Source organism: Sinocyclocheilus anshuiensis, unplaced genomic scaffold (genome assembly GCF_001515605.1).
Source record: "Sinocyclocheilus anshuiensis isolate Anshui unplaced genomic scaffold, SAMN03320099.WGS_v1.1 scaffold731, whole genome shotgun sequence".
In the NCBI taxonomy this organism is placed as follows: Eukaryota; Metazoa; Chordata; class Actinopteri; order Cypriniformes; family Cyprinidae; genus Sinocyclocheilus; species Sinocyclocheilus anshuiensis.
This window is the reverse complement of record NW_015551043.1, coordinates 72,139-88,567: the sequence shown is the minus strand read 5'-3', so window position 1 is coordinate 88,567 and position 16,429 is coordinate 72,139. Positions and strand designations below refer to the sequence as shown.

The 16,429-nt window shown below is 37.4% G+C and overlaps 1 protein-coding gene across 1 annotated transcript in view; it reads right to left on the bottom strand.

The window, feature by feature from the left end:
* LOC107661543 (protein KIAA2022-like) overlaps positions 1–14,258 on the bottom strand; it is a 71,997-nt gene extending 57,739 nt beyond the window's left edge. Inside the window, exon 1 of the mRNA XM_016451172.1 lies at positions 14,121–14,258. The gene's annotated coding sequence lies outside the window, so the exon portion shown is untranslated. The remainder of the gene's footprint in view (positions 1–14,120) is intronic.
* Positions 14,259–16,429: the final 2,171 nt, after the last annotated feature.

The window sequence follows — 16,429 nt, the reverse complement described above, 5'->3', positions numbered from 1 at the left end:
AACTAATTCTAAAGCATGTATTAATCTTGGTTAATGTTGATTCCAACATTTACTAATACATTATTAAAATGAAAAGTTGTATCTATTAATGTTAGGTAATGAACCTGAGCTATCATGAACTAACAATGAACAGCTGTATTTTTATTAACTAATGTTACCAAAGATTATTAAATACTGTAACAGATGTATTATTAATTGTTAGTTTATGTTAGTTAATGCATTAAATATAGTTAACGAATGGAACATTATTGTAGTGTTACCGTAATTACTGATTGTTTTCTTAGATGAAAATGTGTAGATAAAGATACACTTGAGTCTTTTTTTGCAATCAGTTGTTTTTTTTATTAAAAATAAATAAATAAATGTGTTTACGTACCACATTTTTGTTTAGTATTTTTCTTTAATTTATAAATAAAGGAATAAGTCCTCCCAATCTCATGTCATTCAAACCTGTTTGACTTTCTTTTTTTTCCCCAAGAACAGGAAGAACGACAGACTCAGTCTGTCACTTAGACTTTTCTCAATACAATGAAAGTGACTGAGACTGTCATTCTGCCTAACATATCCTTCTGTGTTCTGTCAGACAGGTTTGGATTGACAAGAGGATGAGTAAATGGTGACAGAATATGCTTTTTTGTTTGAATGATCCATTTAAGACCAATCACTGACAGACCTGTGAAAAGTAAATAGCTTATGAAAGAAACGTACTGGATTTAGGTTTGATTTGTCAAATCTGTTCCGCTGAAATCTCATCATTTCACATAAGACTGCCAAGACTCATCAAAGAAGTTATTATTTTAACTGTTAATGGAATCATTAAAGAATCACTAATTCCTTTCGATTCATGTTCCTAGATACAGTCAAACCAAAAAATATTCAGACACCAGATATAATTTTTGCAGGACACTATAGTTCATTTATGTAAGTGAGGATAGCAAAATAAAGAAAACTGTGACAAATCATACCCAAAAATTCTTCATGCAGTGGACTACCAGTAAAATTGATCAAAATTTGGGATCAAAAATTATCCAGACACTTTGATCTGAGTATGTTTTGCTGAAGTGTTTGTTCTTTAATTGCTAATGCGATCTTTTTACACCGAATACTGAACAAAAAGAAGCATTGCTTGGTAATTGGTTGAGCTAAATTGGTATTATCTAATTGTGTACTTAAATTTAACAGCTGAATTCATTACATACCTTTCTATCAAAGTTATCTGACATTATCAAGATTAATTTGTTCTGACACAATGTAACTCTGAGCTCTTGTCATATTTTATTACCTTTTTCTAAACTATAGCGAATAAACTGTGATAATGTGAGAAAGGTGTCTGAATAAATGACTGTATGAACAGCAAAACAATTTGATGCACGGTTTGTTACAAATAATTGCTCAGGTGATCAGAAGCATAAAAAAAACACCAGTAACATATTTAAAGGTGATCTACATGGAGCGCCGGCCGTTTCCGCTGCCTGTGCTGCACACGCTCATTACCTGAAGCATGCAAACAGCTCGTTTAGCACAGGTAATGGGACATTTCAACAGGTTAATCAAGAGCCGCTGCCTGGCCGCGTGTCCTGCTGCGAGGCGACCGCAGCCACCGTCCTCATTTCTCAAGACAAGCCTAATGAGCATCCTCACATTCTGTGCCATACCACTAATTCCAGAAATTTCCAGCACAAAGACATAATTAGACAAACTAATTAGACGCAGTCTTCGCTGCACAGAGATCCTCCGCAGTTCAACTTCTCCGCCCACCTGGCGTCTCTAAAATAGGCAGGAGCCGTCAGGAACATGCATGTTAATTCTGCTCAGCTGCCGTGAAAGCGTGTGCACGAGCGTCTCATTGCAAGCATTAAGCGAGAGTCAATAGCACACAGAAGGAACGTATGGATATTCCAGTCTCTGGAGAGTTCATTATTTATTGCAAATTGCCCCTAGAAGGGCTTTAAAATGTGCCGTAGAAGGAAGGACCTGAAATGAAGAGAGGCCAGGCGAAGTGAGAAAGCGAGATAGGCCGGAGAGATTAATTGATTTCAGAAGTGATGGGGAAGCCACGGTCTCCAGAGAAAAGTCCAGCTCATCGCAGCGGAAATGCCAGCGGAACGTATGCGGCTCTAGGAAAATTACAATTAAGACTCGGCCTGTATTAAATACTCTGCTAAAACCGACATTAGCAGGGAAAAACGTGGTGATGTGACACCTTACCATAGAGATGAGAGACAAAAAATTACAAACCTTGAAAAACAATTCCCTGGATCAAGCTGGATTTATTTTACTTCACAGATTCATGCTTTCTCATTTAATTAACAATTTGCTTTGAATTTGTATTTCATTTGGGGCTTTTACAAACAGGAAAGAACAGGATTAGCATTAGATTAGACCTTTGCTTTAAACAGATCACTCCAAAAAAATTAAAATAAAAAAGTGTGTATATGTCACGATTCACACGGGGAGCACGGTAACGAAGGAGCGAGGAGACGAGGAGTAAAGTAAATTCCAAAGACTTTAATGAACACAACGCGGGGAACACAGGAACACAACATGACATTTAACAGCGGACGGGAAACGAGGGGCAGAACACACTTTAAATACACAGTAACTAATGGGACACACCTGGGAGCAAATGAACTAAACAAGGAAGACCTGGAACAAATGAACATAAGGACAGGAACGGGAAAAAACAAATACGGGCATAAAAATAAACAGAGCACGTGGGGGAGGAAAACACACACAACACACGGAACAAAGTCTGACAGCATATATATATATATATATATATGCTCATGTTCAGTTATTTCACTTTCATAGAAATGAAAAGAACCTGTTTATTGCCATTAAATTGAAATTACTGAACCTACACATAGGAGCCTGATAAAGATGCTCATTTTAGAAAAAAAATTCAAATGCCACGTAGAGGCTTTTGCATCTGAGCTCTTCATATATATATATGAATAACGCACACACACACACACACACACACGAAAGATAGATAGATAGATAGATAGATAGATAGATAGATAGATAGATAATTCTGAATAATACATAAGGAATTGCCACATTTCATATATTGACAAATATGTAAGAATATATTTACTTATATTTTTATATTCAGTAATGTCTTTCAAAATACACTGATGTACATGTAAGTTAAATGTGTGTGTACATATATTTGAACATACATGCACTTTATATAGCCTATTCACATTTATGTGGGAACGTATACTATATTCAGTATGTACTCAATTATGAGTAAAATATATATTGTGATTCATATCCATGTATTAGTATAAATGTATATAGTACATAAAGCACTCAGTAAATATTTTTCATATATTTTTGTTTAAACATCAGGGTTTGCCAAACAGCGAGTTGCATATTAGACATATTAATATTGTAGCTCATAGTGTAAAATAAAGTTACTATTGTAATTATCAAATGCAATTTTTTAACATTTTATCTGTTAATTTAAATGTTATATTAGAATTTTATTACAACAGTAATACGGTTTTATCTTTAAAATAATAGTGATAATTAATATAATAATAACATATATTATTATTATTCTCATAGATTACATTTTACATTACATGCAAATGTAATGTTAAATTATTAAAATATTATCTATCATAAAATCTTTTTTTTTTCTTCAAGAAAATCCTTTGTCAAAGGGGTTCAGCTGATAAAAAAGCATGGGAGCCCCAGATGAACAATCAAAACTGCACCAATGCATTAACAAATCAGCAGAAGAAGGGCTCATCTGGAGTTCATGAGTTAAACATTAAGAAACAAGTTAAGAAGCACTGTGTTCTCAAACTCATGTTCCTGCATCTACACTGACGGCAGTGCTCATATCGGTCTTTGTTTACAAGAACTCAGCGGCACATAGATTTAATTTTAAGAAACGGCGTGGCGGCTCGGTGCATCTTCATTAGAGTGCTGAACTGACGAGTAAGAGCAGGAATGAGAGTGTTGTTCTGCCTCGGCCTCCCCAGAAGCCCTATTCTTCAGTCAAAGCCCAGGGGCGGCTGATTTAACATGCCTGCTTGTTTTGAAAAACACAGAGGTGCATGTGAGCGGTCTGCTCATCACTACCACAGATACATTAGCTCTCTCGTAAAAACCGACTGTCCTTGCTAATACATCTGCTCTGCTCCAAAGACTAGTGCACTGCTTCACTGCTCTAAATAGGAAACTTCTAAGGCAAATAAGTTACATTCTTCTCAGATGAAAGGTATTTTTCTTCATTTTTATTATTAGGGCTTGACGCAAACAAACAAAACCAGTGCAAAAATAGCTTCATGTTATGAACAACTGAGTTAAAACATTAGCTGCAACACATTAAAAACTACCATTATGATAATGATGGCAAGGTTGATGATGAATTCTATATTAATGCAGCAAGTCGTGGCGTTGCTCAGCAATTATAAACACCGCATCTAGTGGCACAATGCTTCAAAACTGAAACATTCCCATTAAAATCAAAACTGTTTACACTGTGAAAGCTCCCATCTGCAACACTGTTTACATGGTACAGCATGTGCTGTCATACCAGACAATTCTACACATAAGTGATCAATAGAGTTTAATAACCATAGCATGTTGCTAAGCTAACAATGCAATACTCTAATAAGCACAAGAAATAAATAGTGCACAAGCAAAACACTAAAATAGTGAGTTTTAAGTTTTTAATTGGATTGCAATTTCTTACTTTCAGTATTAAATTGAATATATAGTTTCATTCCCCATTTCTCTAGACTTGCAAAACTGCCTTCGATGCCTAGAAATGCTGTCTAGGTAGGCGGCTCACTAGGGTTTCAGACCGAACTGTTGTCATCGTTAGCACTACTGAACTGGGGTTAATGTGTGAGTCAGACTAACTACGAGGAACACGAATTGAGAGTGCTGTTATTAATATAATTATGATTAAATATGCCACGTCTTACTGATTTGACTTCCTACTGATTCATCAATGAAAGAGTGTGCTCTACAAATGAAGAAGTTAAGCAAATTTGGACCGTAATAGAAAATTAACTGGTGGCGCTGAAGGCGTCAGAGCAGATATGTGGATTAATAATGAATAAAAAGCAGTTTTCCTTCCTCCTGTTCCACTCAGAAAACCCTGTTTGGATCTGGTGCTGTGTTTTAATGTCTTGAGTCCAGTGAGGAGGAGAAACAAACCCTTGACAAGTCCCAGTGTGCCACCGCATGCTGATGACAGCCCTGTCTGCCAGCTGGCCACGAGTGAGTCTACAAACAGGTGAAAGCCTCGCTGCCTACACTGAGAGATGACACACGCTTTACAGGAGAGCAGGAGGAGATATGACGGTATACGGTGCAATCAGAATCTGAAATCAATGCACTGTTTTCTCAGAACTTCCTTGGACACATGTGAATATTCTTTGCATTAAACCAGCAAATATGAGGAAGCAAATCACGTTTTAGTGACAGGTGCTGTTGTTTGTGGAGTGGCTCATTTCAAACAAGACACTGCGAGTCACTGTTTGTGTCAATGCAATACAATTCTCGAGCTTCACTTTTGACTATCCATGTGTAAGACTGCCCTTGGGTCATTTCCTTATGTGTACAGTTTGACAGACAGTAAGAACTTTTCTCAATGCGATTGGCGCTGGCAGCTGGGATAAAAAATGTAATACTATGTTGTACAAAGCATGTGTTTAAAATGATATAGGCTTCAACCTCATAGAAATCCAAACACCCTTCAGAAATCTCTGCTCTGAACTACAGAAATCATTTGAGTCAAAGGACTTCAAACATGACACTGCCAGCCTCTCCGAGAATAAAGGAGTTTAAAGCTTATCTGACAACCACAGCACTTTAAACACATTAAAACGCTTTCCTACTGCTGCACAGTACAATACTCGACATTATACTGTAATTAAGTTATACCAAGAATATACAATATTCGGTTACACTTTATTTTAAGGTGTCTTTGTTACAGTGTAATTATGCATTTAAGTACTGAGTAATATTAATTAACTACATGTACTTACTATATATATTAGGGTTAAGATTAGGGCTACTTGCACGTAATTATGCATAATTAATTGTTATTATAATAGTAAGTACGTGTAACGTGTAACAAGGACACCTTAAAATAAAGTGTTACCCAATATTCTTTTCAAAAGAACCTCATTACCCATAAAAGTACCTTATTTACCCCTAAAAGATGCAAATTAGTACCTCAAAGCTTCACATTAATACCTGAAGAGTACAAATGAGTACCTTTTGAAAGGGTAACACCCTGGTGACAGCTTTTGTACCCTTTTTTCTAAGAGTGTATGTAATAATTCTGGTTACAACCATTTTTAAAAAAAAGTCATGATAGGATTGTCTTTTGATAATGCAGCAACATGAAAGCCTTCTGATCTGTATGCTTTCATGAGTAACCGTTTTGATGGTTTTTGGCTTTTCACTAATAATACTTTTAAATGCATTGAAAATCTATCCAAGTAAACCGTATTTCCCATTTATTCTTTTTGGTTGACACCTAATGACATATGAAATCTAACTTCTTAGCTTCATAAATGGACCCTAAAGAGACCTGATCCTAGTAGCCCTGAGTTAACAGCCCACATCTTTAACCATTACACCATCATACCAACCTTTGAAAAATTGGATGAAAGAGATGAGCATGAAACATTGTGACTCATTTTTTCTGCTCATTTGGTGGTGTTTAAAGACGGCCTCTCTGACCCGCTCCTGCGCTCCAGCGGCAGATCCTGAAACCAGAGCCGGCAGCGTAAGAGCCGAGAGACACAAAGACTCTAGTGTCACTGCAGGCCACTGATGATGGGGGGTTGGGTAATGAAAACGCCAGCGAGCACACAATTAAAGATAAAGCAGGAGTGCTTTCTGAGAAGCCTCTATATATTATGCATGTATTATGTCGGCACTCATTCTAATATATAATGAAATTTGTATTCGGTTTCCGTAAATTATTTTTTACCACAGCTATAGTCCATTACAGTGCATATCCATTCCAACCCAGGCTCACTGGAAAACACCTGTCGTGACATTTCGGCAAGATATTACATTGCTTCTTGCGCATTTCACCACAGTTTCAAAGTGAAATGTCCAGTGAGTGGCGCTAAAATGCACGTTCAAAACGTGACCATGTCCTCATTTATATATGTTGACACAGGCACGTATTGTTGTGTTTTTATTATGTTGGAACAGGTACGTATTGCGGCGGTTCAGAATTCAAATGTCCAGTGAGTGTCGCTAAAAGGTTAATGGGCTAGCGTTTTTGAAAATAACATACACCAAACCCAACCCTAAACCTACCCGATAGTGTTAACAAAAGCAAAAGTGATATAAAAACACATTCACATATTTAGACTTATTCTACGCGGGTTTGAGCTGTTTTGCTGAACCATAGTTTTACAGGACTCATACTGGAGCGCTTCACCGTACAAGTGCAACACCGTAGGGCTGTCAAAATGGCTGAAAAACTAAATTCGAATTTTGTACTTAAATATTATCAAAATCAGAATTATATTCTAATTTAAAATGCATAATTTCAGTTAGGGTGAAGAAAAGCTTTTGGCTTCTCTTCTGAGGCCACAAGAGGGCACATCATTCAAAGCATAAGATAACATGACTATCTGCGAAAAAAAGTGCATTATGTTTAAAATAATGTTTATAAACCAATTATAATTAAGTTGCTTGTATGCATAGTTTAATACAAAAGGGCGGAAAGCCAATCACACAGAGTATATTTTTCATTTAAAAACATGAGATGCAGTGGGATGGGGAAAAAACCCACCATAAAGTCTCGATATGTTTTTTTTTCAAAGTTAAACTGGCATTAATTTTACATGGCTTTCTAAACATGCGGCTCTTTTGTGCGAGACGCGAGTGTAACAGTGATAGATGTCCCTCTAGAAAATGCGCAAAACACGCGTTCTGTGTGAACGGCTTTGTTTCAGTTTTGATGTAAACAAGATCTTCTCCGCATTGATGTTCTCTTTTTCCGCTATATTTTTAATGAACAACGCAGCAGCGCCGCATCTAGTGGCTTCAACTGGATAGGCTAACAAAAGCATTATAATGCAACGACACTTACATCGTCATTGCATCTCATGCGCCACTGATAAAGCTGCCTCCTTAACGCACACCTAAAATTCGAATGCAACGTTTTTGCATTCGAATGTGGATTTTTATTTTAAATTCGACGAATATTCGAAATTCGAAAAAAAATGTGACAACCCTTCAACACCGTATCGCATGAGCTACCGACCCATACATATGAAGCTGTACATTGAAAATTAGACTCTCTTAATGGAAACTCTAGCCCTGTAAATCATACTTTGTGTGAAAAGGAATACAACTTTACTGCCTCTGGTGTTCATTTCCACTGGAACCTGCAGCGTTTTGCCTGGATAGGAAATGTCTGGTGAGTTGTAGGGATGTAAGGATTCACTCAACTCATGATGTGAAATGATTCGCAATACGATTTGATGATACAATTTTCTCATGATTTTTTAATCAAATTAACAAATTATAAGTGCAAAGGTGTACTTTTATTATTTATCAGACAAAATGCTGCACATTTCTTTGTGAAATTGAAATATATCAAATAACAAAACTAAAATGAAAATTTAAAACAAAAATAATACAATTGAAAGAAATCACTTTGAAATTTTAAACTAAGGCTTTGCCTGTGCTCTTTCTATTTAAATTATTAGAGGCAACCACTGCATTTTAATCACAATCCAAACAAAGATGCTGCATACATGCAGCTTAAACAGGTTTTTATTTAAATTAAATTGTATAATTTCGAAATTTGAAGCAACAACAGAATGTTCTGACTTTAGCTTTGTGAGATTATGCTACATAAAACACATCTGAACGAAACAAAAACAGCAGATGGGCTGAATGAGATGCAAATTCACTCTCTAACAGCAGGTGGCGCTTATGGAACAGCAGTGATACAGTGTTTCCTTGAGTTTCAGCTGACTAGGGGTTCATCGTTATATCCCTAGTGAGTGGTGCTAAAATCATATTCAGTTTTCTACAAAACAGATGAATGTGAATCTGCCAACATGTTATTACATTGGTTAAACTTATTTCACCAGTTTGGAAATTAAATGTCCGGTGAGTCTATCACATTATATAGACCGTTAAAACGTTAAAATAGCATACCACCTGCACTAAACCAGACCCTAAACCCAACCGATAGCATTAACAAAAGCAATTCACATCACAAGTGTACCAGGTGAGCTACCAAGCAAGTTTACTATGTCAGAAAAGCCATACATATGGAGCTGTTTATGTGATGTGAACATCAAAATGTATTAGTTTACAAATCATGCACTATAGTCAAAGTGTTTAAGGTCAAAACATAGCATCATTTAAGGAACTGCATGAAAATAAGACTTTATTAATGAAGATTCTGCCTCTGTAATCAAGTTTTTGTGAAAAGCGTTCATTTAAGCTGTAAAATTCTCCCTGCATAACTCTATAGTTAGAATTGGATATTGAAAAAACTCAACTACTAATGTTGATCACGTTTTTATATTCTTTGTACTCTTTAAAGATATAACTATTAATAGTGGAGAATTAAATTAATGTATTACCAACAAAACAATAATTCCGCAATTGTGTTTGAATTGAGAAAATCTTTTGGCCATAAAAACTTCATACTGGCCATTAAAGATCATCTTTAAGCTATTTTTTTAATTGAGTTTTGTTTTTGTTGTGCTTGCTTAACTTCAACAAACTGCTTTGGAAATGTGTATACAAAAAAATTAGGACAAAAAATATGACATCTTTTTTTTTGCATCAGTTGGTGACGTTTTCAGAAATTGCACAGCAACCACTGAGCTTGTCTTTGGGCGACTGTTTGAATCTCTACAAAAAATGCAATTACAATGACATTTCATGTGGAGAAGACCATTCACTTTTAGACAGTCGTGATTTTGCCTCCTGTTTTGATGAAATAAAGCATTGCATTGCACCTGCAGTCATCTCTATGTGAATCAGCACACTGTTGACAACTCTCCGAGTCGCACATGGCTGGAATATGATTTCGTCAAAGAGCTCTTGACCACAGCCACTACAGCCCAGAAATTTACATGTAGCGTAAAACCACCACACCATTCACATTGGGGAAAAAAAACAGCTCCATCAAGAGCTACTTGAGCCAAACAGCTCTGCTTATTCAGATGTGTACTTCCACACTAAATTATCACATCAGACAGAACGATGAGTGTGTTCTGTACATTATAGTATAGTTAAACCAGATACAGCGTGTTCCATGCACATGGCATTTTAACATGCTTTTAAATGTGAGGGAAACAAAGACGAGCACTTTACTGTGTGCCAAGAATGAGTAGAAAAATGTGCTGTGTGCCAGAAAGAGGAAGTATACAGCTTTCCTGAAGGGTTTACTTACACTGTAACAGCACCACAAATACTATTAGAACATGGCTAAAAACCTCTAGAGGACACCATAGGAGCACTTCTCAAAACACACCCAGGTTAAAATGTGGATTGTGCAGATGGCTTGAGACCATGTTTTGAGACCAATATGCCTAAAAATGCCATCTACATATACAGCTCAAACCATCATGGACAAGAATGCCATCTAGGTTAGCAGCACACTAGAGGTTATTATGACTATATGCTTTCTATGTTGGCAGCTTATGTTTTGAGGCTACAATGCCAGAAATGCAATCTAGGTAGGTATCTCACTAGGTTTTGAATCCATGATGCCCAAAAATCCAGTCTGCTCTTAAAAATAAAGATTCCAAAACTAGGCTTTTCCAGTGATGCCATAGAACAGTGGTTCCCAATCCTGGTCCTGGAGAACCCCCAACACTGCACATTTTAGATGTCTCCCTATTCAAACACACCTGATTCAACTCATCAGCTCATTAGTGAAGACTCCCAAGACCTCAAATGTGAGTGTCAGATAAGAGAGACACCAAACACGTGCAGTGTTGGGGGTTCTCCAGGACCAAGATTGGGAACCACTGCCATAGAAGAACCATTTTAGGTTCCCAAAAGAACCTTTCAGTGAACAGTTCCTAAACAAACCATTTCTTCTTGGTGTGAAGAACATTTCAATCATCTAAAGAACACTTTTGTGCAATGGGAGGTTCCATGGATGTTAAAGGGTCTTCATGGAGCTTTAGATGCCAATAAAGAACCTTTATTTTGAGCGTAGGCAGCTCCCGTGGTATTTTATACTAAAATGTCTAGGAAGGCACATGACTGGATCTTGAGACTACAATGCTTTAAATGCCATCTAGTTTGGCAGCTCACTAGGTTTTAAAACCACAATGCCCAAACATGCCGTCTAGACGGTTCACTATGTTTTCAGACCATGATGACCCAAAATCCTGTCCAATTAGGACCGCTCTACTGAAGCGTTCACTTACACTGCAACACCATGACAAAAGCACGGCTAACACCAAACACTATTCTAGAAGAACTGCTAATATCTCAGTTCTGTCAATTACAGGATGATATCCAATCAATGGGAATGCATTTTTTTAATAGGCAAAACATCAACTAATGCTCATGAACTTCAGCCTCAGGGGAGCAGATAGCTGGAGCTATCGGTGTGTGGAGATCTCAGGAAGTCTGTAAAAGCATGAAAGGACGATGTGGCTCAGTCCCTCAGGAGAAGCCTGAGCTCTCTCCCCCTCCGGCCATGAAAAGCAATCAAGAAGCTGAACAATATCCCATGGACCTCACCTCGCTGTTTAATTACAGCGCAGCAGCCTGCCTCACTGAGCTTATCCACGGTCCGACAGAAAGACACACTGCAATATATGACTCAAACACAGAAAATCACAGCTGTCGAAAAGTGAAACACATCATGACCCAGTGGTAGGATGTGACACAAATGTATTGTGGACAATGCAAATTATGGTAGTACATGGTTGAAATTATTGATGGGACTATTTGGGTTTTCTAATGGCCAATGGATGATTTTAATAACCAGAGAGCAACTGATAACAGATCAATAGATGACAGATAGATAGCTGATAACAGATCAAATCATTGTGTGTTGCAACCTAGAATTAAACAGCTGGTTTCGTCTGGCACACTATTTCCCTGTTTAATACTGTAAAGCTGCTTTGACACAATCTGCATTGATTGAAACACTACATAAATAATGGTGACTTGACTTGATCAATAATAGCTTAGATAAAAGACTGCATTTATTAAATGTGCATGCATTTTGCACAATATTTATGCCAACTTTCATTGCATTGATGATGGGCGCAGATGAGCCTATTGGTAGTTTTAGGAACTGACATAAATTTGGTTCAATGGCCACATAAACGATTTAATGTTGATAATTTCAAAATGACAAAATGATAACCGATTAATCAGCTTTGATCTCACTAATTTACACATACTTGGTTTCTGTGACTCATCTAGGTAGGTTCTAGCTACATAATCACTTAGCAAAACTGTTGTTGTAATGTGGCTAACGAGGGATTTTTACTGCCGCAGTAGCTTAGTAGTAAAGTAGCTTTCAGAAATCCCTTAGGCCGAGGTCTTTCAATTAAACGCACAAACAATACACTCACAACAACAGCGACAACGCTTGGAGTTCAACTCAAATCAATGCAAGTGAGATGTTTCATAAAGAGATGCATGAAAACAAAAACAATGGAAATAATGCGTGAATTTAAAAGAATGCTGCATAGTGAAGGATAAATCAGTATTCAGAAGCCAGAACTGGAATGTCATGGAATTAAAAATGATAGAGAACAATCACAACAAAAAAAAAAAAGAAAAATGGATGCATTACAGCCGAGACCTTCAATTATTTCACTTTAACAAATATCTTTCTCGTGCAAATAAATAAAGAATCTCGCTTTGGCTCCAGGTTCAAATACTTCATGATGCCATCTGGTCCCCTCAAAAAACATTCATCCTCATAGCCATCATCTCTGAGGGCATTGGTGTGAAGACCATAGAGAAGAAAACCAGCAGACGTTATGACTAAACGCTGGAGAAAAGAACGAAAGAAAAACACTAGCCCATTGATAGACTTGTGACTCAGTGAGTGAGCGGCACAGATTGGGCTGACAGAGTGTTAAAAGCTGCTAACGGATTCAATCGGAATGTGATTCAGTTCTTTTATAAGACTACAAACAAACAGTCGTCACAGATGATCAGATCTGCACTAACACCAGATTTCAGGCCCTCTGTATAATTCCTAAAATGCATCCTGGATCAAGCGTCTTTGGCACGTCCTATAGTCTCCCCAAATCTACTGACCCCCTTCCCGGGAGTCTCAAACAGAACCTGGACGGTCAGCAGTGGTCAGGAGTGATCACTAGGTTCTGAGACCATCATGTACACAAATGCTGCCCAAGTCAGTCAGTAATGCTCAGACATGAAATTGTTACTGAAACCTAAAGAACTTGAGGTTGATAAGACAAATGCTGCATTTCTGTACCGTTACCAAATATGAATCTCGAAGGGACTTGTGCATAATGCATTTCAGTACTTTTTGGCACAAGACGATAAAGGCATTAGGCAAGAACACTTAACTAGACAGCATCTTTGGGCATATATAAGACTGTGCCTTTGATGGCCAAAAATGCTGTCTGGGTAGGCAGCTCACTATAGTTTTGAGCTATGATATCCAAATATGATGTCTAAACAAGCAGTCCGCTTACGAGTCCATGTGATGCCCCCCCAAAAAACGCTGTCTAGGTAGCCAACACTTTATGTTTTTACACTAAGGCTCCCAAAAATGCCCTCTAGGTAGGAAACCATAATGTCAAGGTAGACCATGGTGACCAAAAGCATCTATATGAGCAGCTCTTGAGATCATGATGTTCCAATGAGACTATGGTGCCCAAACACGCTGTCTACATAGGCAGCTCACTAGGTTTTAAGAAACATGCCCGAAAATCACTTGGTTTTGAGACAAGTGTCAGAAGTGCGCAGGGTTTCACGAGCCCAAAAGTAACATTACTACACACACTACGAACACCTCCTCCTCATCATATCTCATAATACCAGCGCGCACTGTGTTGGAAGAGTCATGCAATGCATGCATATCGATAAAGTGATGCGTTTTCATCCGTATCTCATTAAGAACGGCACGCCGGATAACTTACCCGTTCCTTACGCGGCCAGATCAGTGCCTATTTCTAAACGCCGAGAGCTTTTAACGCCACAAACGAGCTCGTATGTGGAAACAATTTCCGTGATCAGAGGCACTTGAGCATGTTTTCTCGCGCATCCCGGGCCTCCGTCAGTGATGGAGAACCGCGCTCCTCTATCGCTCCATCCCCGATGACAGCAGGAGCGTGTGTTAAAATCTCCGCTGAAGCGCTCTCATCTGCTCCAGCACGTCTCCATCAGTGAGTCAGGAGCTGGATGCTGCCATTGTTCCGCGCTGTGATGATGGGCGCAGTCTCGTTGCGCGCTCGGCTCGTGAGAGAGAGAGAGAGAGAGAGAGAGAGAGAGCGCCCTCGGTGACGTGTGCGTGAGGGGGAGGTGCTACAGGTGAAAAGGCCAAAAAGTTTTCTTTTCCCTTCCATCAAAACCAAATGTAACCATATGCACAGTACATACTGTAACTTTACTGGTTCATATTTCTAAAAAAGGAAAATTACGCATCATCTGATTGGATATACATGTTTGCAGTGCTGGGCATATTTGTATTCGTTACTGATTTCAAATTGCATGACCAAAAATTGTAGCTAGTAACGTAATTACATTATACATGTGACCCTGAACCACAAAACCATAGGGGTCTTTTATTATTATTACTGAGATTTATACATCAGCTGAATAAATAAGCTTTCCATTGATGTATGGTTTGTTAGGATAGCACAATATTTGGCTGAGATACAACTATTTGAAAATCTGGAATCTGAGGGTGCAAAAAAATCTAAATATTGAGAAAATCATCTCTAAAGTTGTTCAAATGAAGTTCTTAGCAATGCATATTACTAATCAAAAATTACGTTTTGCTATATTTACGGTAGGAAATGTACAAAATATCTTCATGGAACATGATCTTTACTTAATATCCTAATGATTTTTGGCATAAAAGAAAAATCTATCATTTTGACCGATACAATGTATTTTTGGCTATTGCTACAAATAAACCCCAGCGACTTAACACTGCTTTTGTGCTGCAGGCTCACATTTTTCGGTTATATAATCTGACTACTTTTTGATTACTTTTGACCTACATCGTTTTAAATTGGATAATCTTGTGCCATATTGATATCAACGCGGCGCGTGAGAGAGAGAGAGAGAGAGAGAGAGAGAGAGCGCCCTCGGTGACGTGTGCGTGAGGGGGAGGTGCTACAGGTGAAAAGGCCAAAAAGTTTTCTTTTCCCTTCCATCAAAACCAAATGTAACCATATGCACAGTACATACTGTAACTTTACTGGTTCATATTTCTAAAAAAGGAAAATTACGCATCATCTGATTGGATATACATGTTTGCAGTGCTGGGCATATTTGTATTCGTTACTGATTTCAAATTGCATGACCAAAAATTGTAGCTAGTAACGTAATTACATTATACATGTGACCCTGAACCACAAAACCATAGGGGTCTTTTATTATTATTACTGAGATTTATACATCAGCTGAATAAATAAGCTTTCCATTGATGTATGGTTTGTTAGGATAGCACAATATTTGGCTGAGATACAACTATTTGAAAATCTGGAATCTGAGGGTGCAAAAAAATCTAAATATTGAGAAAATCATCTCTAAAGTTGTTCAAATGAAGTTCTTAGCAATGCATATTACTAATCAAAAATTACGTTTTGCTATATTTACGGTAGGAAATGTACAAAATATCTTCATGGAACATGATCTTTACTTAATATCCTAATGATTTTTGGCATAAAAGAAAAATCTATCATTTTGACCGATACAATGTATTTTTGGCTATTGCTACAAATAAACCCCAGCGACTTAACACTGCTTTTGTGCTGCAGGCTCACATTTTTCGGTTATATAATCTGACTACTTTTTGATTACTTTTGACCTACATCGTTTTAAATTGGATAATCTTGTGCCATATTGATATCAAAATATTAAGATAAGAAAAATATATTCCATTCGTTATTAACAGTATTAAGTGCATTAAACATTGCATTACTCAAGGTTTCCAAAACTGGGGTTAAAAAAGCCACTGACTTCAAATAAAAATGAATTCATCAGTTCATCAGTAATTGATGCAATGTTGAGAAAATTGTTCTTACGATTGAAATTCTTTTTGCAAATCCAGTGGCCAAATGCTGATCGGCCTCTTAATGTTCTGTGTAATTATGATGATATCTGTGTCAATGTCCACTAAACTGGAAGAATTTCTGAATGCATATAAGCAGTAGACTATTTTAGAAAAGAAAGGTAAAAGATTAGGAGGATCAATAAATTCAGAATAATTTATTGCTAT